Genomic DNA, 26,166 nt, shown 5'->3' with positions numbered 1-26,166 from the left:
GCCGCAACTAAAGATCCCGCACACTGCAATGAAGATCCCACATGCCACAACTAAGACCCAGTGCAGCCAAATAAATAAGTAAATAAATAAATATTTTTTTAAATCGTTTAAAAAAAAAAGAAAGTAACCTCGTAAGTAGGAAAGACAGAGGTTCAATAACATCCTGGGCCCCTGGGACAAGAGAGGAAATGGCATCCAGCTCACCCATGGGGGGAAATGAGGCACTGATTTGAGAGGGAGGTAAGCACGTCTGCATTACAATCTCAACTGTCCAGCAAGCTAGAAATTCTCCAAACCAGTTCTATCTATAGAATGAGCGGAAATTTTCATTGTTAAACAGTCTATCTAGAATTGACAACATTTTAAGTATGAGTGTTACTAAATGTTTTTGCAATAATTTCCAAGTTAGAAAGAAGGGAAAACCAGCTATAAAGAAAAGGGCAGTGGGGAGGATAAGGAAGAGAAAAGAAAACAAAACAAAATGTTGAGCAGCTGGTACATTTTAGTTAATTTTCCTAAATGCCACTGTGAAACAAGGCCACCTCAGTTTATACTGCCTGAAACTAAAGTACACATTAACTCAGCCGAACGCCTGTCTAAATGCTTGTTTTTACTGTGAATAGCTCCCATATTGTTCAGCATATCACCTTCTGGATTCCTTTTTTTTTTTTTCTCTCAAATGGCCAAAGCCACAATTAGAGGGAACGGTTCCAATCTCAAATTCTTAGCAATTCCCTTATCCTTCCAAATTCTGGGAAAGATCAGAGGTCTTGCAAGTATGTGCCCAACCCTTTTCCTCTCCAGCATCAATAAACAACTTGGTCTGTCTCTTAGGGAAAGACTGCATTTTGCCACACAGATGATTCACTAAGTAGCCCAGAACAGACAATCGAACTCTCAAATATCCAGCATCAGTGTTCTCTTTACCCAGATGTGGTGGGCACTCTTTTTTTGCCACTCTTTTTTCACCTCTTTTCCCTATAAGATGCTGGCAATACCTCAAGTACACATGGCCTCTTGACCTGTCGGGCAGAGGATAATAAGGTAACAGTTTCCAGTGTCTTAAAATTATCAACAAGATTCAGAAAAACATATGAGGCCACTACATAAGCCATTGATTACAACAACCGTGTGTTTCTTATAATGTGATTAAACTTAAGCATGAGTTCAATTGAGAGCTAGGGCACAGAACGGTACCTGGGTCACAGAAAGTACTCAACAAATGCTGGCTAAATACTTGGTTGGATAGATACATGGATGGGTGAATGGGTAAGTGGCAGATTGATGGAAGAGGGGACACACACATGCATGCACGTACAGACACACACACACAAACACATATATAATACAGAGGGCCCTAACAACAGTATTACAGTCAGATACCACTGTACTTCCACGTAAAAAGGCCATTCTTTTCTTCATGCCCTTCTGAAATTTCAGGATCCTTTAAATTGAATTTCACTGACAACCACACTGCTTCTCAAGATTACCTAAGTTTGTTCTTGCATCAGGGTCTTTGTCATTGCTGTTCCCTCTGCTGGAATGTTCTTCCCCTAGGTCTGGCAGGGCTCACTTTCTAATTTTACTCAGGTCTCTACTGAAATGTCATCTCCTCAAAGCTACCTTTTCTGATCATCCCATCTAAACCAGCAGCCCCTCCCCACCCTCACTCCCCATCCTCTTGCCCTGCTCTGTTTCTTTTCATAGCCCTTATTATACCCCATATCTATTTTGTTTATTGTCATCTGTCTTCTCGCTAGAATATAATCTCCAAGAGAAAAGAACTTTGTCACATTCACCACTGTACCCCAGCAACCAAACTGGTGCCTGAAACAAATTATATGCTCAAGTAATACGTCAAATGAATGCAGCCAAATTATTCCCCGCAGATCATTTTATAAATCTATCATCTCCTCTCCCAGGAAGTTTCATCCACACCAGGGACACCCTGATTAGCTGTTCCCCAAATGTACTGTGCACTTAGCACAGCACATGATGCTTCCCTTGCTTTCAATGCCTTGCACCTTCTGAAAGCTCCACATCATTTAACCATCAAGGACCAGCTTAACTCACATCCTTTTCTAACCTTACCCTGTAGGAAAGCATTATTGCTTTCTTACCTGCACTCCCTCCAGTTCCTAATTACACAGCACAATATACTACCCAGCGTTTTGTATTAGTGTGTGTACCTCCCACCACTTAGCAGACCAAGGGCTGCTGAAGGTACCCATTAGGAGGAGCTGTACTCTGCTGGCACAAATAAAGCCAATCTTCTCTGGATAAGACAAAAAGGAAAAGGAAAAACAAAAAAAACTGAGTGCCCATAGAAGGTGCCAGCCAAAGTGATGCCTGATCTCATTTAATACTAAATACTATAAAATGCAAATACCATTGTTCTCATTTTAAAGGTAAAGAAACTGAGGCTCAAGACAAGTAATGAACCTGCCCAGGGTCACATGGTAAAACTGAGATGGCAACACAGGACTTCTTTTCTCCATTTCTAGAGAGAAGGAAAGGGGTGGCGAGTCTTCACTTCCTTCCTGTGTGATGCAATGGACAATAGGCTCAAGTTTTAATGAGAAACCCCGGGTTTCAGGCCTAACAAAGTGAGACCTTGCTAGCTCTGTGAGTTTACTTGGGTAAACCACATAACCTCTCTAAACTAGTTTCCTCATTTATGAAATAGCAGGTACTACCTGCTCCACCAAAATCACAAGTTTAATTTGGAGGCCAACTTTGGTAGTCCACGGCAAAGTGATTAGTAAACTACAGAGCTCCATGTTAGACCCCCAGAGGTGAAGAATAAGTGTGGGTCCGTATTAAAGAAGACTCTAGAGCCCTTTGCCTCACAGTTTCAGAGCACTTTAAGAAGGTTTAGTGCTATCCCTTTCTTCCCCCTCATGCAGTCCGTTCCTACAATCACCATATGTTTCTACTGTTTTGGAGACTCCTACGAAAGTGGCCTTGAACTTATACTAATCTCATTTTCTTATTTGTCTTGTCTTTTAATTAATTTTTATTGGAGTATAGTTGATTTACAATGTTGTGTAGTTTCTGCTGTACGGCAAAGTGAATCGGTTATACCTATATCCACTCTTTTTTAGATTTCCTTCCCATTTAGGTCACCAGAGAGCATTGAGTAGAGTTCCCTGTGCTATATACAGTAGCTTCTCATTAGTTATCTATTTTATATATAGTAGTGTATATATGTCAATCCCAATCTCCCGGTTCATCCCATAAGATGTCACGGAAAAACCCAAACGAACTTTTTGGGCAACCCGGTGTAAGTGATTGGTTGTGACAGAATTCCCTGAATTAAAATAAAATAAAATAAATTTCTCAAAATGTTTCAAATATCTATAAATGCACATGAGAATAAAATTATTTTGTAAATGCCTACTACAGAATTAAATATTAGCATAGATTTTTTTTTCTTTTAGCCAAACTATTTAATGAATAAAACAAATAAAAAATTATTTAACTCAACCCCTCAGCCAACTCATTAGCCTCAAAGAGCAGGGCCTAAGTTTTGAGTGTATAGAAAACCACACTAACAATCGTCTTCAAACCACCAGTTATTTGAAACAGCTGCAAACATGTTTCCTTAGAAAAACAGATTGGGATTTAGGGGCTTACAAGGTGATAGCAATTTAGTTAACCAGGCAAAAGGAAATTTCTATTCAACCCATTAAACTCCTAATATTTCTCCTTCGGGGGCGGGGAAACATTGACATATTACTTTATGAGTTTATTTTGTGTACTTGAAATACATATTCTGGTCCTCTAAATGGTAGCTATTATGATGCCACATTTTTAAAACATTTTAGAACATATGGCTCAAAAAAGTCAACACAACAAACCTACAAAGCATACAACACGGGAAGATCCCATTCTATTCGATGCTAATCAGACCACATTTCCAATATTTTCTTTAAATTCTAGGAGTCTACTTTGGTAGAAACATCAAGCCCAAGGCGCAGAGCCAGAGATAATCGGCCAGATTTTAACTCATCACAAGAAAGAAAATATCCAACTTAAAACAGAAAAAGGAATGAACACTGATGCATAAAATCAGGGAGAACATTCCACTAGTTCCTGCTCTAGAAACACTGCTCTTACATAAGGCTACTGAGTCAATGGTTTTTACTCAAACATTAAACAAATACTTGTAGGCCCTATAAATCCCAGTCAGCACCCTCAACAGGAGGGACATCAAGAGGAAAACTTACCGTCTGTCCTCAAGGCAGTCACAGTCTATTCTGGTTACACACTGTCTGACCATCTAATCTGTTTCACTATAAAATGTGGTGATTCCATCAACAACATCACTAATCAACTCCCCTAACCCAGAAAAATCCTTGTGATCTGCAGCCGCCCACTGTATTTTTACTAACATCAACACAGGTTCAGTCTCATTTACCAACTGGGTTATTTATTCCAGCTGTGTAACTCTGGGTCACACCATGACTACAGAGGCCTGAACTAGATGACCTCTGATATGTGATAATCTTGGTGTCATTATTCTAGTTCTTAGAACATTTGCTCTAAAATTGTGTCTTTCTGTAAACTACATTCAGGTTCTAGCTCTGTCCTCTGACATCACACAGAAAAAAAATGCAAAACAGCATTTCAAAAACCTCAGAGAGAGATCATACCCCTATACCCTCAAACATACCTGCTGGGATATCTAAGACAGAACAAAATTTCAAGTGTGAGGTGTGAATATTACTTCCTTACTTAGTTAAGAAAAAACTATGAAAGGGGACACTTACGAAAACAGATTTTCCAAAAGTCTTTGCCTTAATCATCAATTTCCTATTTGTGTAAACATACTGTTTAACATAAAGTCTAGAAACTAGCTATACAGTCCTGCTATATTAAGTGTATGGCCCCAGACACGGAAGGAGGTAATCCCCGCTCAAAGAAAGATCTAACCCAACTAAGTAGCCCTTCTCTTTAGAGATCTGCTATGCAAACTAACCCTCCAGTGGTCCTCAAATCCCTCTATCCTACGTTTCTAATTAGCAGGCCTTCCTTCTTCCTGTTTCTCAGTGAAAAGGGAAATACCATGACAAGAAAAGGACCAACTCTGGACTTGGAAAGGCAGTGCTCATTTCATCACTGGACTCAATGGGACTGCTCCCTGTCACCGACCTCCTACACCTCTAGGGTCCCATGCCCTTCCTTGGCTGCTACTTGCCCATGTTGTCACACATGAACATGCTAATTCTTCGCCAATGGCTGCCCTTTGCCCAGAAAGCCCAGAGTCCTCACCACCGCTCTCAACCACAACTTCATGGGGTCAAAACTTCTATGTCCAGTAACATTCCACTGCAACTGCACCAAATGGTGGCCCTGACTCCAAAAGTCACACCAGGTTTCTGTTCAGGGCCTCTATCCTTTAGGCTGGGACTGCTTTGGGGCACCAAAGGGAATCTGGCTTTGTAGTAAGCAACTCACCTTCAGAAATTCTATTTGGTAAAATTTCAGGAAAATTGCCCTTGTCCTAATCTGGTCTGGTGTTGGCCATGGTTTCTAGGTAGTCATCGATCACAGATTCATGAACAATGACAGAAAAATCATAGTAGGGGCAGTAACAGCATTTAGAAAAACAGGGGCAAGTAAGGGGAACGCGGTTGATATCTCTGGCTGAGCATGCTATATTGCTCTGCGGGTAAACTCTCCCCACTTTCAACCTGGCCTCAGGCAGCCTCATTACCATTAACCTCGTTACTATGATAAAGAATCAGCAATACAGGGCTCCCCTGGTGGCGCAGTGGTTGAGAGTCCGCCTGCCGATGCAGGGGACACGGGTTCGTGGCCCGGTCCGGGAAGATCCCACATGCCGCGGAGCCGCTGGGCCCGTCAGCCATGGCCGCTGAGCCTGCGCGTCCGGAGCCTGTGCTCCGCAACGGGAGAGGCCACAACAGTAAGAGGCCCGCGTACCGCAAAAAAAAAAAAAAAAAAAAAAAAAAGAATCAGCAATACAGAGTGAACAAACGCAATCCAAAGCAGGTAGTTGGGGGCTGTGTCTGACACGTCTGTTGACTCTGGTCAAATCATTTGCCTCTTCTTCTTCTGTAAATTAAATAGCATCATAGCTCTGCGCCTACTTCTCCAAATGTAGGGGAAGATAACTGAAAAACACTCTATAAACCTAAGGTGATATTTCCATCACACGATGTATTTTGTCTAGTTCTTCCTTCCTCCCATTCATTCAATTATGCATGCATTCAAGCACCTACTCAGCACCTGACACCTGTGTGCCAGACACTGTACTGGGTGCTGGAGGCATGAGACACGGCCACAAATCAAAGCAGCCTAAATGGAGGTGAGAACCACTAAGAAAGCAATTATAATATGGTGTGATGGGAACAGATGGTACGGTAGGAACAGGGATAGAGGGATTCCCAGGAAGCTCCTGATCAAGAGTGCACGAAACCTAGACCAGGTGGACAAGGAGGAGAGGGAACTCTTAAAAAAGAAGAAACATCTGAACTGAGTCATGAGCAAGAGGTACATGGGCACCCCGGCCTGCAACTGGCTAAAACACACACCTGTGCAAATCTTATATTTGACTAATGATTACAACTCAGAGACTTTTCTGTAAACATGTCAACATGAAATGTGTACATTGGAATGTTCTACTTATACCAGTGAAGTATTATGTTTAATGCTGTGGATATCCAGGCTACTCTAAATCTAAGAGATTCTTTGTAAACGAGGGTGGTGCCTTAGACATCACAGAAACCGTTCCACACTAGACCCGTGCCGTCTTTTAGGCTGAGCAGTCCTAATCATCTTACTTTACTGTTTGAAACTGTCTTATGCAACCAAGCACAAAGCACAAAAGTGTATTTAATATTTGACTAGCATCATGAATTTATAACTAAGACTAATTTGGAGATATGAAAACTAATATTGCCAGTTAACTTTCTAACTGGAACAAAACTGACTACTTCTTAAAACAGGCCATCACACACCATAAATCTGAGCCCACTCAGATTAGGATCATTCGCCAACATGATCTTATTTGCATTCCAAGGCATGGTGACCAAAGACCTGTTTCCACCTTGCTACTGTGTCCTCTAACTTCTTTTTTAAAGTTTAAGGTGGATATTATTTTCAAATTTTCTTTCCTCTATAATTAAACATTTGCTTAAAAGAATAACAAGACCCCCCAAATCTATAAACATATACTTCCTACCTGTTTAACTCTCCCTAGGAATCATCACTAATTAAAAGATACATACTACCATGATTAGTGTTCTAGTAATATTTACAATAAGGAATTCTAAGGTTAAAAATAATAAAGGAACTATATTTAATTAACATTTTATTTGAAAATGTATTAATTTGTTGGTTTTTTCCTTTGGGGTATTTCAAGGAATATCTGTATCTGTAAAAAACAAAACAGTAATTTTAATAATGACTTCTTTGACAATTCTTTTGAGTAGTTTACTCTGTATATAAAATCTGAATGTCTATTTCAGTAACTAGGAGGTCATGTGGTTTTTAGTGTATTTTTCCCATAAAATACATTTTTTTTTCTATGAAGTTCTACCTTCTAACATATTTTCCTCCAGAGCTATATTTTGCCAGAGGGCTTTTCTGTCTCTCTGTTTTTGGTCTCATCTTCAATTCTGTTTTCTTCACTCCGGTAATTTTGGCATTCCACTGATCTCTGTCATCTCCGTTGCAACAGCTCTCTCCTGTAACTCTATGTAGGTGTTTTGTTTTTCTGGAAAGTGTGACTCCAATAAAACAGGCAGGTGATGGTAAAGATATTTAATATGCTTCATTAAGAAAAAGAAACAGCAGCTTAAAAACATGCACAAGGAGGTTACTGACCAATACTTTCAATTATCTGAATACTACAGTGCAACTGACAACACACTGAACAACATCTAAGCTATCTTGGCAATTAAGTAAAAACATCTTTCAAGAAACCATGGGTCAGGGCTTCCCTGGTGGCGCAGTGGTTGAGAATCCACCTGCCAATGCAGGGGACACGGGTTTGAGCCCTGGTCCGAGAGGATCCCACATGCTGCAGAGTAACTAAGCCCGTGCACCACAACGGCTGAGCCTGCGCTCTAAAGCCTGCTCACCACAACTACTGAGCCTGTGCGCCTAGAGCCCGAGCTCCGCAACAAGAGAAGCCACCGCACGGCAATGAAGAGTAGCCCCCACTCGCCGCAACTAGAGAAAGCCCGCACGCAGCAATGGAGACCCAACGCAGCCAAAAAGAAAAAATAAATAAATTTAAAAAAAAAGAAAAGAAAAGAAACCATAGGTCAGCTTTCATTACTCAGGCTTGTTGGATAATCCTGTTGCTAAAACTTCAACACACATCCAGCTGAAATGATATGTTTTCTCAGTTCAAATGAGATACCTAAACAGCAAGTTTATCTGTTTTGCTGTTGGTATAAAATATAATCAACATTAATCTATTCAAAATAAGATTCACACACGTTTGAGGTGATATATCCTTTTAAAAAGTCTGATGTTTTGAGGAAGCGGTAGCTATTTCACTTTAATGTAATCAGTATTACTCAACCTGGACACTACTTGCTTGACATTATTTTTCCTTTAATTTTTTTCCTGCTCGAGTACACAGTGCTTTAAAATTTACAAACAAATTCAAATATTTACGAACTCGTATTAGGGTGGTATTTTAATCTGAAAAAAGATTTAAGCCAACAATGAACATTGTGGGTTTCCTATTTCCATTAAAGAGGTAAATACTAATTTCAGAGAGAAACACATTTCCCTCTCTCCTTCTCCCCCTCCCTCCCTCCCTCCCTCCCTCCCTCCCTCCCTCCCTCTCCCTCTCTCTCTCTCCCTCTCCCTCTCTCTCTCTCTCTCTCTCTCTCTCTCACACACACACACACACACACACACACACACGTTAATATTATGAAACCACTGTCACCAGAATACATGCTTTGGTTGTTCATCCAAGAATGGTAATGAGATGTGATGATCTACCTTCTTTAGCCAAGTCCTCCTTTGTAAGAACAGCACCCATTTATTTAACAGCTAACCAACATTTGGAGTGCTATGTTTATTCAAGAGGTTTTTCACTTTGCAAATCTAACCAGCTCATACAAGAATAAAATCCATAATCAGGCTCCTGTTGGCTCCATGCTTTACTCAACTGAGACAGGCAGTGCAAACAACTGAAGTACTGCTACTGGACTAGATGATCAACAACGTGGTTAATTGAAAACGAACACTGGGACTCTACGTCATGCCTAGTGTAGTCATTTGAAGTAGTCACCGTCAACAGTCCAAGAAAGAAAGTCGATTCCCAATTACCATAAAGTGAGGATTATCTGAGCAAACAGTCCTTTCAACTTTTATTGACATAATTAAATCGAAGGAGAGAGTTATTCTTTTGGTAACATTTCATTTACTCTAGCATACATATTATTTAGATATAATCAAACAAGAAATATTTTAAAATCAAAACATTTACCAGATTCTTAATACAGAAAGTAAAGGAAGGTGCACTTCAAGTTTATATAGGGAGAAACCCACACTGGGTATTTTTTGAGAACCCACTAAGTGTCAGCCACTCTGCTGGAGTCCAGAGCGTACAAAGATGAACACAGCTTGGTTCGTACTCTAAAGGAGAGTGTCCTTCAGCTGAGCTTGCCGATTCTCCACTCTTTTTGCTGTAGAAAAACACTATTCAAAAACTTGACTAAAACCTTCTCTCCTGTGTGAATTCTTCCTGGGTTTGCCTGCCCTCTGTGACTCCATGGCATAACGATCAGCATTTATCACCTTCATTCATTCATTCATTCATTCATCCATCCATCAAGCAATGATTAGGTACCTTCCTACTAAGTGCCAGGCATGATGGTTGATGCTGGGACCCTAAAGATGAACAGGACAAAACCCATCCTTGTGAAGATCAAAGTACAACTCTGAACAGATTAGCTTACCACCCACTGCATGTAGCAGAGCTCCTTCAGAAACATTGGCTTATGCATCTTTCTATCACCAGGCCGTGGCATACTGTAGGTGGTAAATATGTTAATTCAGTTCCGGATGAAAAGACCTTTAGATGGGAAATCAGAAGACCACGTTTTGACCATAGTACGTCACCATGACACTCGGGCCTCACTTTCTTTGTCAAACAATGAGGTGGCTGTCCTTGCCCCATGTGATCTTGGGATCTATTGTTATATGAGTGAATATTCTAATTTCAAGGGAGAGGAGTAAACATATTTAACAACCTCAGGATGTGCTTTAAACAATTTTAAACCCATCTAAGCTATGATTAGTTCATGACTAGGCCCACGCTGAAATCACATCTTGAAACATTATTGTAACCATTACCGTGGAATTTACTTTCTGATTTTGATATATTGAGTTCTTTTCTTGTCTCCCCTTACCCATAGATGTATAATTTGGGTCTGCTGTATTCTTTCAAAGGAGGAATTGGCAGGGTGGTTGCTGTTACTTAGGATAAGTGTATAATCTCTTTGACTTTCTCTTGTTGGGCAAACTGCCCGGTGAATATCAATTTTTTTTTAGCGCTACAAATATGGTTTTAATAGATTCGCAGATTTCAAGTTATTAGAATTCAGAGCACATCTCTCCCAGGGTGAGCAGATAATTCACAACAACCCATGAGGATGCAAAGGAGATGCCGAGAGATCAATCTGTATGTGGATAAGCTGACACGCTGGTTTACTACTCCTCCTATCTCTACACCCTGCACCCCACGCCCCCATCACACACACTTTTCATATAAAAAAATGCCTCTGTCCCTGGGAGTTCAAATTAGTCATAACATCCACTTTAGGGACTGAGAAAGACTTACTGTAAATTAGCCACTCAGAAACCACATGTGACATATTTTGGTTATAATGTAACTATAAGTTGCATAACATTGTACCTATTGATTGGAGCTTGGGATCATAATGGAAAACAATTGCCATACGTTGAAAGCGACCAACCACAAGATAGAAAAGTGTTCCTGAAGAGCCCACAAGGGGAAATCATTTTCCTTAGCATCTAAACCTCCTTATCCTCCAGATGGTATATTCTATCACACCCCTCAGGCTGCACTGTGCCCTCAAGGTGCTAAGGTATCTTAACCTCACATCACCCAACTGTTCGACTCCCTCAGTCCTAACAGAGTACACTGAATTCTTTCTTGATTAAAACAGTACTGTCTGTCCTGAAATGGGGCAAGAGAGCAAATCAGAAGAGCACCTCACTGGACAACAAAACACCCAATTGACTGACGATGTTCTAACAGCTCTGTATTATATTCACATTAGAATCTGCCTCTCTGGTTTTCCTGTCCCTGTCCATTACCTTTTTAAAAAAATAATAATTTATTGAGGGAATTACTATATGTCAGATCCTGTGTGATGCATTTCATTTGCAAGGTGCCCTTCCATCTACGTGTCCACATGGAGAACGTGTTCTTCTCTACCATCCTTAAAGTATCAATCTTAGAAGCAGTAAGTATTTCTTTAAAAACAGGAACATCCGGGAAGGAAAGAAGTCAGATACAACAAAGAAATGATTAAAATCAGTCCACCCACTTATGAGAAGAGAAGGGTGTTAAAGATCTGAATTGCAGCTTAGGGCGGACGGTAGGAAACCTTGATGTTGTTTCATCACCTCTGCATGATCCATGACAACGGTTAGCCTTATCATTTTTGGACCCTGACTCCAATAAAAACCCATAACTACAATAAAAGAACACATATAATAACTGTGCAACTCAGCTGCTCTTCTAAGAAGCTGGTTTGGGAAACAGTCTCTTCCGTCTCTAAGTACCGAAGACATGCGTACGGTTTTGATTTCACTGAGGACTACCTTTTTGTTTTTCCTTACGCTCTTCTCTAAATCTTCACTAATCTATCAGATATCACAGTTTAATAGAGGCATCAACTATACCTATTGGGGTTCCTGGGTCCATCTGGAAAAAAGTGGTGAGAGTCTACGTTTAAAGATCTGAAAGAGCCAGATCACCCCAAGGAAGAATTCTGCTAAATAACTGTTTTTCAGAAGAACAGTAAGAGTAGCTGAACAGTTAACAACTTTCCCCCATTCCACAATCAAGGATATGGTATATAATTGAGACAAGGCCTATAAATGTTCGTGCTTCCATGTGGATAAAGTGATGGAACTGTGCCCATGATAGGGAAATGCATTACCTATTCCTGATCACTCTGGTCCTAATGGGGGATTTTTCAAGTGGTATGCTGAAATTATTAGGAAAATGTCAACGTTCCTTTCTAGCAACAAAGTGGAGGTAAAAGCACCTGAACTCACCTGAGAAGCATGCTACAACGAATGAGGGATTCGGCACAGACAAGACTCCAGAGGGCTCTAGGTTTTAGAGCCACCCTGAAAACACTGCATCAGTCCCTAGAGCAGGCTCCTCCCCTGCGCTACCAAAAATCCTTCCTGTCTCACCACCTGTTCCAGCCACATCAACCAACTTCCCTGATTCGTAGCTAATTAGCATCTTGCTCTGAGTTTGCCCCGTGTGCCTCACAATTCCTGACGACCTGGAGGAGGATGCACAGGCGCAAATCAGAAGTGTGGAGAGTTAGTGCTCCCAGGGCCACACTGCTCAACCGAGAATGAGAGCAAATGGGTAAACATTTTCTCCTTTTACTTCGGGTGGAGACATATTCATGAGGTACCTCTGAAGGCCCAAGTGTGAATGAGCACCATTAACAGTAGTACTTCAGTAATTCATCTTTGTACTGGTTTCCCCAGGTCCTTCACTCCTACTCTGGGATCTACCCGAACTAAGTACCTTCACGAAAGGCACTGTCTCAGGATCTGTTTGCAGGAGGACCTAGGTTAAGTCATCTTCCCAAAGATCCTAAGATAACACAGTATCTGACTGTATCAAAAAGAAGGAAGAGATAAGTGACATAATTCGCAGTAAAAGGAAAAGATAAATGTTTAGGGAAAGAAACTAGGAAAGCCCAGGAAGGCTAGATCTTTCCACCCAAAAGAATAGACAGCCCATGGAGAAGCTATACTCATCAGAAAAATTCTGAAGGGTATAACTTGTAGCCCTTTACTTTTACCACCAGGGCTTCTATTCAACAGAGACCCAGACTATACCTCGGAGCTTCTCACACACTCTGGCCATATGCATCACTCTCAGCTAGAAAAAGGGCACGTAGCCCATACTGCCTTCTCAGCTCTTTGAAACATGCTTCCTATCAGATCTGAGAAGCAAGCTCAAGTAAGCAAGAAGAGAAGAACTGTCGGTCTACTGTTAGTCACCTCTTCAACCCAGAAGGCATCATGTCCCACCATATGCCTGACTCTGATCAGCAGAGCCCCTGATTTCAATACTGGTTTCACAAGTATTGTCCTGAAAGGCTTCCAGGAAACAGACCCAAACTCCATCAGATATATCTGCATAGTTTAACAGTGACTGAAAATCCAAGTTGCATAATCCAGGACAGAGCCAAGTGTAACAGTGAAAATGTATCCTTACACGTACTGTTGAGGTTGTCTTACGCCACATTTGCTCTCATTAAGCAAACTCTGCACAAAGCATTCATAGGTGATGGGTCTGAAATCTTTTAGTGGTTACTGATTCACAAAACCACAGAAATACTACATATTCTGCTAACAGCCAGGGGATGCTGCCACGGCATCATAATCACTGTTGAAATGGAAATGTGCGGCATTCCTACGAAGATAAGACAAAAATCTTTAAAGTAATATATCCAAAGAGCTGATTTGTCAATTTGGAAATGTTTAACATCAACATAGACCAGTAGAGAAGGAAAAAAACATCCTAACCGTTTAGGGCAAAATAAAATCACAATTAAGATTTTATGATACACATTCCTAATTGCCCTGTGCGTAGTCAAAAGGACCCTGTTCTAAATCCATTCTCTAAATGAGATTAAGTAGAAACAACAAGCCATCAGCCTCCATTCATAAAAATACATCAAGAGGGAATTACCTGTGACATTTTTTTCCCTGCAATTCCTTAGTTAAATTATTGGACACCACTGTCAAGTTCTGTTAAAGAATAAAAGAACGCCATGGAGTAGGTAAGCAACCTGAGAGCAAGGTCAATAAAGTGCACAGCTTTGATTTAACTTCCCATAAGCAAAGTTTTCATTTGTAGACATAAAAAAACCAACTTCATGGAGTCTGGGGGGTGGCAAACTAGGAAAGTAGGCAGGGTAAATAAGGGAAAAAAATACCAAGCAAAAGTTCTGAATCAAATACTAAATAATGACACTAACAATTTTCTTCTGCACTAGGATTCTGTTTAGCTTTTTAAAAAAGTGTTTCTGTTTTCTACTCTCTAGCTGACAAGAGTACTTTCCATTTCATACAAAAGATAACAAATGTTCCTTGCATGTGTTAGACATGGACTTATATGACTAATAGTTATAAACAAAATTCCTTTGCACATCAAAGAAAAAAAAACTTTGTTTATTCAAGAAATTCCTAATGGCTTCATTTGTAAGTAAAACTTTCTCTTTATTTGAGACCCAGTGGCACAGCAGAGTATAGCTGGAAGACAGCAGGTAGCTCTCATAATGAACTTTGCACAGTTTTGAGAAAATAATATCTAAAGGCAGTTCCTTCTTCTGGGGTCAGTAGATTAGTGGTTCAAAAAGAATAAACTATCCAGGGAACATCCTGAGATTAAAAAAAAAAAAAAACCCACACAACTGGAGGGGGAAAGGAGGAACATTCTTGCTAATTAAAATTTCCAGTTCCTATGATCCTCTATATTCACAAACCCCAGTCAAGAAAGGCCTACAGGATCAGGCCTGTACTAAGAAAAAGTATACCATCATCACATTAATTGTATTATTACTTCATAATTCTAACTAGCCAGGTGTATATAGAAGAGATTAAATAACAAGATAACCTTATAAACAATGCTCATTTCATCAGTGTACCAAATAAGTTTGATTTATATCAGTGACTGTGCTTCTAATTAATTTATGCATCCACACGGTTTAATTTACAGACACCCACACTAGGGTAGGGACAGCTATTTTTTTTAATGTCTTGAACTTTGTTATGGGTTCATGTTTAGACTTCCCGATGTTGCTGTTTTAGTTTCCCCACACTTCATTTTTGAAGTGACTGTTAAAATACCTTGCATTAAAGTTGAAGCATGCAGAAAGAAAATATTTGATCAAACTCAATACCTATCTCCCTTGCCAACTTTCATATGCTTAATTTTAGTTGGTACAGCTTTACTCAAACTTACAACCAGATTTGCTCATTCCAAAGTTGTGAACTTACCTCTTCTTACAATTCCCTTTGAAGCCTTTTGGATATATAAGTTCACCTCATTACAGCATCAATCCTAAACTCCTATATTTGTTTTAATGCATTTTCTAGGGACTTGGGGGGGGGAAGGCTGTTAATTTTTAAAAACATATCATTTCTATTAACATGGGGGGGGCTTGGATACCTTTTGTAAAGTACACTCCAGAATGCTGGTTTACAATAGCAGGTATCGCAGAAATGAGAATAATCCATAGAGGGGGGAGAATTCAATTCTTTCCAATTCTTTAACCAGAAAGATAAAAACAACATCTCTGAATCTAGACCCACTCACAATAAGCTATCAGTGGCATGATGGTAATGCCAGCACTCCATGAAAACCGTTAAAAAATAACAACCTACAGGAATATCCTGGTGTCAGGATTAGTCCAGTTTAGTCATTTTACAACTTCCACGGATGGTTTCAGTGTAGGGGTGAATCAGGCAAGCAAACAGGTTTTTACTTGTCTCTGATATAAAACTTTTATTTATATATTTGATCAATGTTTATTTGTAGGACCTTAACACAATAACAGATGTCAGCTACATTATCTGTTTTTGATTATAAACTTCGAGAGGGCAGAGACCCTGTCTATTCAGCTCACTTTTTATAGGATGCAAACACAGTACCATCCCAAAAAGGCACTTAAAGATGGTTTTTATAATAACAATGATTTCAAGGGGACTTGGTCTGCTTCCACACTCCATGAAACTCCACTGGCATGTACTGAACATTAAAGAGTAACAACTTTATATTCTTGGGTAACTCCATTCTTCAGATGTCAGAAATGGAGAATTTTTACTATGTAATTTGGGGCAAGACTTTTAAAACTTCTGGGCCTCAGTTTCCAAATCTATAAGATGAAGACATTACATTATATAACTTCAGATGATTTCCAGGTTTAAATTTCAAAACCACATGAAAAAAATATTGAGTCCTAAAGAATCTCACACACAAACTGAGGTTCTATTATCCACCCAAAGAAAAGTTTTTTCTTTCTTTTGCAGGTGGAGGTAGAGGGACTAAGTGTTCTCAATGTAAATTATATATTATGCCTAACTCCAACAAAATATTCAAACAGAACATCACCAGTTATTCTTGTAAACAAAGAAATTATGTGGATATGTATGTAATGAGATATATGTTGTAGGTATATACAAAATCCATATACATGCACACACCCCCAAACACATAATTCTCTCTACTGAAGCCAAGAATTAAAATACTTCCGTGTTTTCTCGTCTTTTCTTTCTCCCTCTATGAAGCATCTATGAAGCTATTATGACAAAGGAACTTACATAAAGTAAAAATAAGCTTCTTGTGTTAATACTGATGGTTCCCAACATGAACAGCTTAGGTTAAGCTGGTCACCTGAAATCTAGATAATATCCTCTCATAGAAACAGTGGTATTGAGACAGGATGCAAAATGCACTTCTCAGGCCATTCAACCAACATTTATTTAATCTATAATGTACCTGAAATATACAATTCAAGACACAGAATTTACAAATTTACTACTGCTTAAGCAGACAGTGAGAGTAATAACAGCAGAAGAATAAAGAAGGTCCCCCAAAATGTAGGGGCATCCAGTTCACACACCATCAAAATTAAAAGGTGTAGAGTGGGGGTGGTGGACTTACGTTCATGAAACTGCTTTTTATCTGTATTTACTAAAACACCTGCAAGAGAAAACGTCAAGCAACTACTGAGTATACCATCATTTTCTTTTTTTAAATTTAACTTTTATCTTATAATGGAGTGTAGTTGATTTACAATGTTGTGTTAGTTTCAGATGTACAGCAAAGTGATTCAGTTATACCTATACATATGTCCATTCTTTTTCAGATTCTTTTCCCATACAGGTTATTACAGAATATTGGGTAGAGTTCCCTGTGCTAAACAGTAGGTCCCTGTTGATTATCTATTTTATATATAGTAGTGTGTATGTTAATCCCAAACTCCTGATTTATCCCCCGCCCACGTTTCCCCTTTGGTAACCGTGAGTTTGTTTTCTATACTATCATTTTCTTATTTGTTTTGAGAAACAAATAAATGTTCTACAGAATGCAGTGATTTCTTCCAAGTAAAGAAAGAAAAACACAGGTATCTTGTTCAAAATTTCCCACGTTCACCTTGCATTCCCTATTCTTGGGGGAAGAATTGTAAAACTTTTTATTTAAAGGTGAGTAACATTTAAATAGTAGAGATGTGTGAAATTTTCAGGAGAAAGATTTATTCTTAATTTTTACCTGCTTAGCCAACAGATGCTAGTACAATTTATACATTTATATAATAACAATAATGCAGTCACATCACTATTTGCAATGTGCTAGGCACAATGCCCCCCCCCCCCCCGCACACATCATCTCCTTCAATCCTTCCAACAATGCCAAGAAAATAGATCTGAAGAACGTGTAAGTCTTCCTACTCTATTACATGAATTCAAATGAAATCCAAAGGTCAAAACACACAAGGAGCATTATCCTAACTACTGGTTACTCTATTAGACATCAGGAAACGCAAGTGTTTTGATTTGAATGTCTTCCTTCTATGAGGAAGAAGGAAGATGGTGACTCAGAACCACGAATTTCTGGCTTTCATCGACAACAATTCCATTCAAGCGTCCAGGTAAAGGGACAATTTAGTGAGTAGTCTGCATTCCTTTTAAAAAAAGCTAATCAAGGTTCATTCACATTCCTTAAAAAAATCCACCAATGGTCATATACAAGTTTAAGTTAAAATGCAACCTAGGGCTTCCCTGGTGGCACAGTGGTTAAGAATCCGCCTGCCAATGCCAGGGACACGGGTTTGAGCCCTGGCCTGGGAAGATCCCACATACCGCGGAGCTACTGAGCCTGCGCTCTAGAGCCCACAAGCCACAACTACTGAGCCCACGTGCCACAACTACTGAAGCCCGCACGCCTAGAGCCCGTGCTCCGCAACAAGAGAAGCCACGACAATGAGAAGCCCGCGCACCGCAACGAAGAGTAGCACCCGCTCACCGCAACTAGGGGGAGCCCGCGTGCAGCAACGAAGACCCAACACAGCCAAAAATAAAAATGAATAAATAATTTTTTTTTAAAAAGCATATTAATCTTTTAACTAGTAGCAGGAAAACTAACACTATAAATGAAAACAGAATTGCAGTTCGTTTCTTTGGAGAATGAAGAATGAGAACAGGTCGTAAAGAGAAAGGATAAAAATAAGTGAGAATAAAGGAAAAGAGAAAATGGAAAAGGAAAAGACAAAGGAGATACACAACAGGGGAGAGAGAAAGGCAATGAGGTAGCAAGGGGATGGACAGGGCAAAGTGAGATAAGACACAGCTAGCGATATGGCTTTTGTCCAAGGCTTGCCAGGGCTCTGGACCATCGCCTCCGCCTGCCAGAGGGATGACTTCTCCGACGGTTTTAAAAAATGTTTCCTGTATCTAAACAGCCTCATTTTATTTTTCAGATTCCTGTGTTTATTTTTAAATAAAAGTTCAAATTTGAAGACTCTGCTCATGGATAAAAGGAACGACTTTTATTTTAGAAATGTACTTTGGAACCTACACATCATTGCTCAGTTTAGCGCTCAAAACCTCAGGGATGTCCCGACATTCCAACCTGACAGTCTTGCCTTTGTAAAGAAGTGAAGACTGCCTCTTTCCACTGTGCCTGAAAATTACACTTGAAATCAGTCTTCACTGATGATGCAAAGCCTTAAAAATACGTTCATTGGCTGGAGGAGTCATCTATCACCAAAGAGAGTTGTTTTCATTCTGAAGAAAACAACACAGATGTGCCCAAAGTGCTGGAAGCCTCAAAGGGACGTCCAAAGTTGGTCATCAGAGAGAAATCGTCCTCCAGCCTGGAGTACGTAGGCGGAGCAACAGCACCCAATACTGGCTCAAAGCCAGAATCTATGGAAAGGTCCACTGTGCATCAGTTCAGCCTGGCTTAGCAGACTAAGAACCCCGTCCACCCAACCACCTTGGCCCGAAGGCTTGCTTTTTTATACCCATCCACCTACCCGTCCTCTCTGTGCTCCAATAAACCACTGGTCCTGACTATCTCTCTCAATACCTTAAGAATCCTTTTATATAAAAATTCATGGGGCTTCCCTGGTGGCGCAGTGGTTAAGAACCCGCCTGCCAATGCAGGGGACACGGGTTCGAGCCCTGGTCCAGGAAGATCCCACATGCCGCAGAGCAACTAAGCCCGTGAGCCACAACTACTGAGCCTGCGCTCTAGAGCCCCCGCTCTCGGCAACTAGAGAAAGCCCACACACAGCAACAAAGACCCAATGCAGCCAAAAATAAAACAAATAAATAAATAGATTTATTTTTAAAAAATTCATTAAATACTGTACAACTCTCAATATACTGATCCTACAAACTGTAACTCTATGAAGTGGTTCAACACTGTGTCATCACCATACAGCAAGTTGTTTCATTTACAGTATCTATTTCACTTCTACTCATGAGCTAATATAATTCAATTTTTTTTAACTGCACACAGGCTGCTAGACACATGTGCATGGCAAATGGAATCTGAACTTAGCTTAACAGCCTCATTTATTCCTGATGGTTTAAATTATTTCATCACAATTAATGACACCCCCTCAGCTTCCTGTGCAGCATGGCCAGATGTTCAGAGACCACAAAGCCACTCTCCTCTTTGACGGCTGGTGACAGGTCGTCCTCTGAAGGATGTTCCCTAGGCACTCGGGCTGGATGGCACCTCCACTGCTTAGCACCTCTCTGCCTCCCAGGCTCTAACCATGCAGAGGAAAAGGCAGGAAGGCACAAGAGACCAGCAAATGCGTTAGCGACAGCAAGTCCCAAGACACAACCCAAACCTGAAGGGACCTGGTGCCGCCACAGGAGCTCCTAACCTTGCTGTCTCGTGAAAGCACTCTTCGCCTCCACCTTCCCAGCCACTGGCATCCACTGAGGGCCTGGCCTGCTGTCAGTCCTCGGGCACCATCGAAGGACAACAAAAGCATCAGTTTTTCCACAGGGATCCTTGTTGGTCATGGTAATTTTGTGTTGGGGGTTGTTGTTTAAACTTACTCCCCCCATCAGGATCACCGCCTTGTTTTCTAAGAGTGAACGGTTTCTTCAAGTACGATTATTTTCTCTCCTGTTCAATAAGACACTTCCCACAGAAACATGCAACATTTTGGCAACTTTTGGTAAGCAGTTGTGCCCCTTATTCTCTGTTAAGCTTTACTAGGGTATAATCTAACTGACAGACAAAAAGTAACAGACATTCCATGTATACATCTTCATGAGTTTGGCTGACCTCTTTTTCCTAGGCTTAAGTAGGATTTCTTCTTTTCAGGGGCTGTTGGCTTTTTGTTTTCGTTCTTGTTAGGTTTTGTTTGCTGTTGCTTTGTTATTTTTTTTTTAAAAGAACAGAATGAAAAAGAGACCACATTTTTCCTATTTTGAGTCTCACATGGGCAAAGCCATTTACTTTCTTAACAGTAAAAAAAAAAAAAAATTTTCCTCAGAAATTCATAAAATTATCTTACATTCACCATTTGAGTTTCACACACAAAAACATAAATTTGTATAATGACAGGTAGCTAAGAGGGTAGCTGAAATAGTAAACAGGCTAGCACTTTTACAATAAGAATCCAATACTACACTCTAATTTGGAAAACATTTCCATCAACTAGGGAACATGTGGCAGACATTTTATGGATTATTTTTTAAATGTTAAAAAAAATTAAAATGCTGATCTTATTCAGGGAGCAAGGGGCCTCTTCGTTTGCCAAAAAGTGTAATAGGAAAACTGAAAGGCCACCTGTGTCAGCCCACCCTATAGTATGAACACAAGCTATAAGAGCACTTTGGAAAATATTTGTAAACTAAGATGAGAAAAAAAAATCAGTATCAATACAGATTCCAAGCAGATGCAAAAGGCTTCCGTGCATGTCAATGATTATGTGTGTGGCCTACACAGGCTAATTTCAGATACCTTCAAAACTCACTATACGTTCTCTTTTATAAGCTATTCGGGATTAAAACTAGGACCTTATGCATAACAACTTTAACAATGGACACAAATACAAGGTAAGCTAACCAAGCCAAACGAGTTGAATTTTCTCCCTCCTGGATGGCTTTTTAGATCTTAAATGACTACTGAATTTTACCAGACATGCTACACTTACTATTTTGACAGTTGTTTATTAAAATTACTTTCCTAGGAAGTCCATAGAAACCACCAGTCTAGTTTTTATCAGAATTGAGACGATCAGAGAGAAGCTGTGATGATGGTATACTTGCAGCAAGCAGACAATAGGAAACTCTTAGCATTCCCAGAGTTGCATCAAATTTTCCATGGACCGAAACTAAAATGAAATCGTTCAATTACTGAGAGGTAGATAAGTAAAATAAACAACTAATTTCATACAGTGGAGTTGGGAGAAAGTCATATGGACCTCATTGTGTTGTCTCCAAACACATTTTATCGGAGGGGAAAAAGGAGCTGAATAAACTTTAAACTCTCATGTAGGGATGTATTGCTTGTGTGTCCCTGGCAGATGTGGAAAGGAGATGAAATGGGCAAGGGAGAATCAAATATCCCATCGCTGCAGGTTTGCTGAGGGAAAGAGCACTGCAAAGATCTCACATCTGGCAATCATTTGTCAATAGCTGGAAAGAGAACGGCAGGAAACTTTCTGGCTCTTGGAGAAGATGAAAAGACAAAAACCATGTGTCACACACACACCCACACTCTCTCTCTCTTTGCAATGGTACAATGACTACTACACTTATTCTCCACCCCTCCTTTCCCCTCTAAATTTAATGATCTTCAGATATACTCGACTCCATGGTCAAAAACATGCAGTCACTTGACTTGTTAAAGCTGCAGTGTATGTACATTTTTCAAATAAACCCCAGGGCTGATGTTAGAAAATCAAATTCAGTCAAGCATAGACCGCCTGGTACTTTGGGCAGGAATCCTTGTGGTTTAGTCAATAAACAGAATCTGAATGAAAGACACCACAGTAACTAGACAGTAACGTTTTGAACAGTTCTTAACCTTAAGGGGGGCTCAGGCCGGCGGGTGCGCTAGTGACTACGGACATGGCTACCGGTCCCCTTGGATGGCTCCCTCTCCCTGTGACAGGACTGTGCTTGGCACAAGGTCATCTGCTCTTCCTAACACACACACTCAATAAAAAAGTAAACTTGTATTTGAGAGATGCTGGGAATAAATTTGGGGAGGGAACAGCCTGTTGCTGTCGTTGTTTAAAATATTACATCTATTTAACAGGGTGGGAAGGGGGAACCTCAGCTTCCGGGTGTCCGTATAGATGATAACAATATAGAAAATTAGTTAGCTTCATTATGAGTTCACAAAAATGACCAGCTTTGCCCCATTAGGTTTACCATGTAATAAAAAGTTTTCAAGACAACCCACACAAAATTAATTAACTTCTCCCAAATCACGGGAATGTAAACCTGTTCGTGGTGATCGATAGACTTCAATGGGCAGCTCTGCTTCGCCCTTATGCTGCATTTAACTAGCAGCCGCCGCCGTCCCTGTGATTCTGTAAGTGAATGCTGCAGGTTGTTTAATAACCTGGCAAATTCACAGTAGCTTGTCAAATTATTACAGGAACAGTGTCATCACTAAACAAGCCTGATCACGGTTAATTACAATGTAGACTAGACAGCAGCCACAATTGTTCATTAATTACAGGAAGCAGCTCATTTAAATTTTATGGAAATTTACATTTGCACCCCAGTATGTCTGGGGAAAAAAAAGTGATCCTTCACGCGTTCACAGAAGAAAGGAGTCTGTGGTTTATGAAACATCACAGTAAATTGTGTCTAATCGGGTACTGAAATATTGGTTCATTATTTACTCTAATTTTCTAAGCACTTTAGTGGTGAAAAATACCAAGTCAAACCCCACATCTTGAATTCCCAACCAGGAAAGGAACTGTGCTAGGCTAACTGGAACAACACACGATGAGGCACAGTGAGACTAAAACAGTCACTTTTATGATTAAAAATAAAATATTTGGGACTTTCCTGGTGGTGCAGTGGTTGAGAATCCGCCTGCCAATGCAAGGGACATAGGTTCGAGCCCCGGTGTGGGAAGATCCCACATGCCACGGAGCAACTAAGCCCGTGAGCCACAACTACTGAAGCCTGCACTGTAGAGCCGGAGAGCCACAACTACTGAGACCCGTGTGCCACAGCTCCTGAAGCCCTCACTCTGCAACAAGAGAAGCCACCGTCACGAGAAGCCCACGCACCGCAACGAAGAGTAGCCCTGGCTCACCGCAACTAGAGAAAGCCCGCGCGCAGCAACAAAGACCCAATGCAGCCAACAATAAATAAATTTATAAAAATAAATAAAACAAAATAAAATAAGATATTTAACAGCAATTTAGGGAGGTCTAAACTAGAATAACAATTTCCCATAAAATAATTATGTAAGAGGACAATTTAGGGAGCCTATGCATCAGTTAACCTCCAGAGCTAAAGAAAGTACACAGTTTCATATGTACTTCAAAAGCCACTGAAGAAAATCAAGAAAATTAAGACAGTAAATCAAAGTCTGGATTTCCAGCTACTTTTCTAAAGCAGATATATTAACACAAAAAAGACAGCAGATGCCCTTGCAAAAGTCAAGTCATGCTCAGACTTCGACAATGACAGTCATTCAAAACCAAGGATATGTTCATGAAAGAGCGTCAGGGATCTTGGGATTATTAAATGATAAAGTTGCTAAGTCACCTGAAATTTTCAGGATTAAAAGGACAGGGTTAAAAGAAAGAAGGTAAGAAGAGGAAGGGGCTCCATCGGTCCTGAGAATTCATGTCAGATAAAAATACAAAAGTAAACCACATATGGGTACTGTGTGTCTAAATGAAAATCCTTCACAGAAAAGGATATAAACAAGCCAGAGCTCCTAAATCGAGGTGTACAAGAGATTATTCTCAGAAGCAAGAGGCCAAACATAAAATCCTCTCATGGTTATAATGCCTGGCCCTGGGGGAAAGTCTGAGATCCAAGAAGGAAAAGTAAACGACGCTGGCAAGTCCTATGATGAGTTCCCCGGAGTGCAGAGTTGGACTAAAAAATAAGAAATGGCTCACTTGATAGGAAAAAAGAAAAAAAAAAAAGACCAGAATGCACATGCCATGGCAAAAATGAAAGGACTCTAAGCTACTCTTGGAACTGTTAGCTGGTGAAGAATATATTAAGTGTCAACTTTATTATGACGGACATAATATGAATATGTACCAGATATTATTCAAATGTATGGAAGCCATACTTAGAAAAGAAGAGGAGAAAAGAGAGAAAGAAATGGTTCAAGTGGGTCCCAGTTAATTCACCAATGCTTTGTAGTTGACTATCTTTTCACATATTCATCTTTTCCACTCAGTCCACCAAAGTGCTATTGCAATATGAGGAATCCAATGAAATGAGCACTTTCTTTTCTTTGCCCAGTAACTTGGTCTTCTTTGCAAGGCCCTCGCTGAACTGTCAACTCCACCATCTGTTTAGCTACCTACGACCACGGTTTCACTTCAACATGTAAATATACATTTTCTCCCTTGGTATGTCGAAGTAAAGTGCTCCATTGGTCTCTTTCAGTTTTATTTCACGCACACCCACATCTGCAAAACCCATCGCTCTTTGCTCCATAACTCAAGGTTCAAAAACAGATTATCCAACAGCCACCCATGACAGACCATTCCAGGTGACGTGTTTGAAGAACATCACTCGTCCTACCCGAAGGGGTCAAGGATCAGACTACTCTTCACAAAAAGTCTTCCATCACTCTGCATATAGGTGTCACACACAAGCTGTGCGCTTTCTAAAACTGGGAAACGCATGATCACGTCTCATACGTGCCACACCTGCTTTTCTGCTGTATCATATAGCCATATGTCGCCCAGACAGTACCAGCTTGTGGCACCGCTGAGCTCAGGTGGCCTTCCCTAGGCCAAGAGCAGGTGTGCAAGAGATGGTGTCCCCTTCAGAGTATCGTAAAAACTGAAACCTCCTCCGACCACCACTTCTGCCATCACGCCCACTGTGAAGTCAATTTTTTAAACTATTCTCTTTTCTCATTTGGGGTGTCTAAATCAGTAAAAAAAAACAAAAAAAATGTTTTAACACTGAGCTCACTACGCTTATCCCCTAAGTCTTAAAATTTAGAAAATGACTCCAAATAGAGGCCCTAAAGAATAGTATGGGTTTGCCCACGCAAGGGGGTGCCACCCATATTGAAACTTCAGCCTCCATCTTTGCATCTTTGGCACACACATTCCATAACTATTAACAGGTACCTGGAAGTGGAGATAGGCCTTTGGCCAGGATGTCATATTTGTATTTTTAATCTGCAATACACCACACTGTTTCTAACTTCTCAAGACCACACAACGAATTCCAAGTCAATACTTTCATGAAAAATGTGCTTTGTAAATAAACTTAATATTACACCAGAGGACATATCTCCCAATCTATGAAGAAGGAAGCTACTTATCATTAAGTCCTATTTTTCTAATACAGCGCCCAGCTGAACGGCTTCCATTCTCCTGAGCTGGGAGACCACAATGCAGGAAACATGACTGGCTCCCCAGGTGTCCCCAGAGCCTAGCATCATTCTTAGCACTTGATAATGATGATCTGAAAAAATGAGAGCTAAGATTTCCTGAGTGCCTGTTATGTGCCAGGTCCTGTGCTAACTGTTAGGCATGTGTTATAACATTTAATCCTCATTCACCTAGTGTGGGAAATCTCCAGTTCATAGATGAGAAAGCTAAAGCCCAGTTAGGTTGAGGGACTTGCCAAAGATCTCATAGCAACTGTGTCAACCTAGGTAGCCAGCCTTCAGAA

General features: G+C 40.3%; 1 protein-coding gene across 21 annotated transcripts in view; it reads right to left on the bottom strand.

Moving 5' to 3' along the window:
- Positions 1-26,166, bottom strand: part of BNC2 (basonuclin zinc finger protein 2) — a 428,775-nt gene that overhangs the window by 228,549 nt on the left and 174,060 nt on the right. The window lies entirely within an intron of this gene.

The sequence above is a fragment of the Tursiops truncatus genome, chromosome 6 (assembly GCF_011762595.2).
Source record: "Tursiops truncatus isolate mTurTru1 chromosome 6, mTurTru1.mat.Y, whole genome shotgun sequence".
NCBI classification, from domain to species: Eukaryota; Metazoa; Chordata; class Mammalia; order Artiodactyla; family Delphinidae; genus Tursiops; species Tursiops truncatus.
The sequence above is the reverse complement of the archived record's forward strand: the minus strand, read 5'-3'. Positions and strand labels throughout refer to the sequence as shown.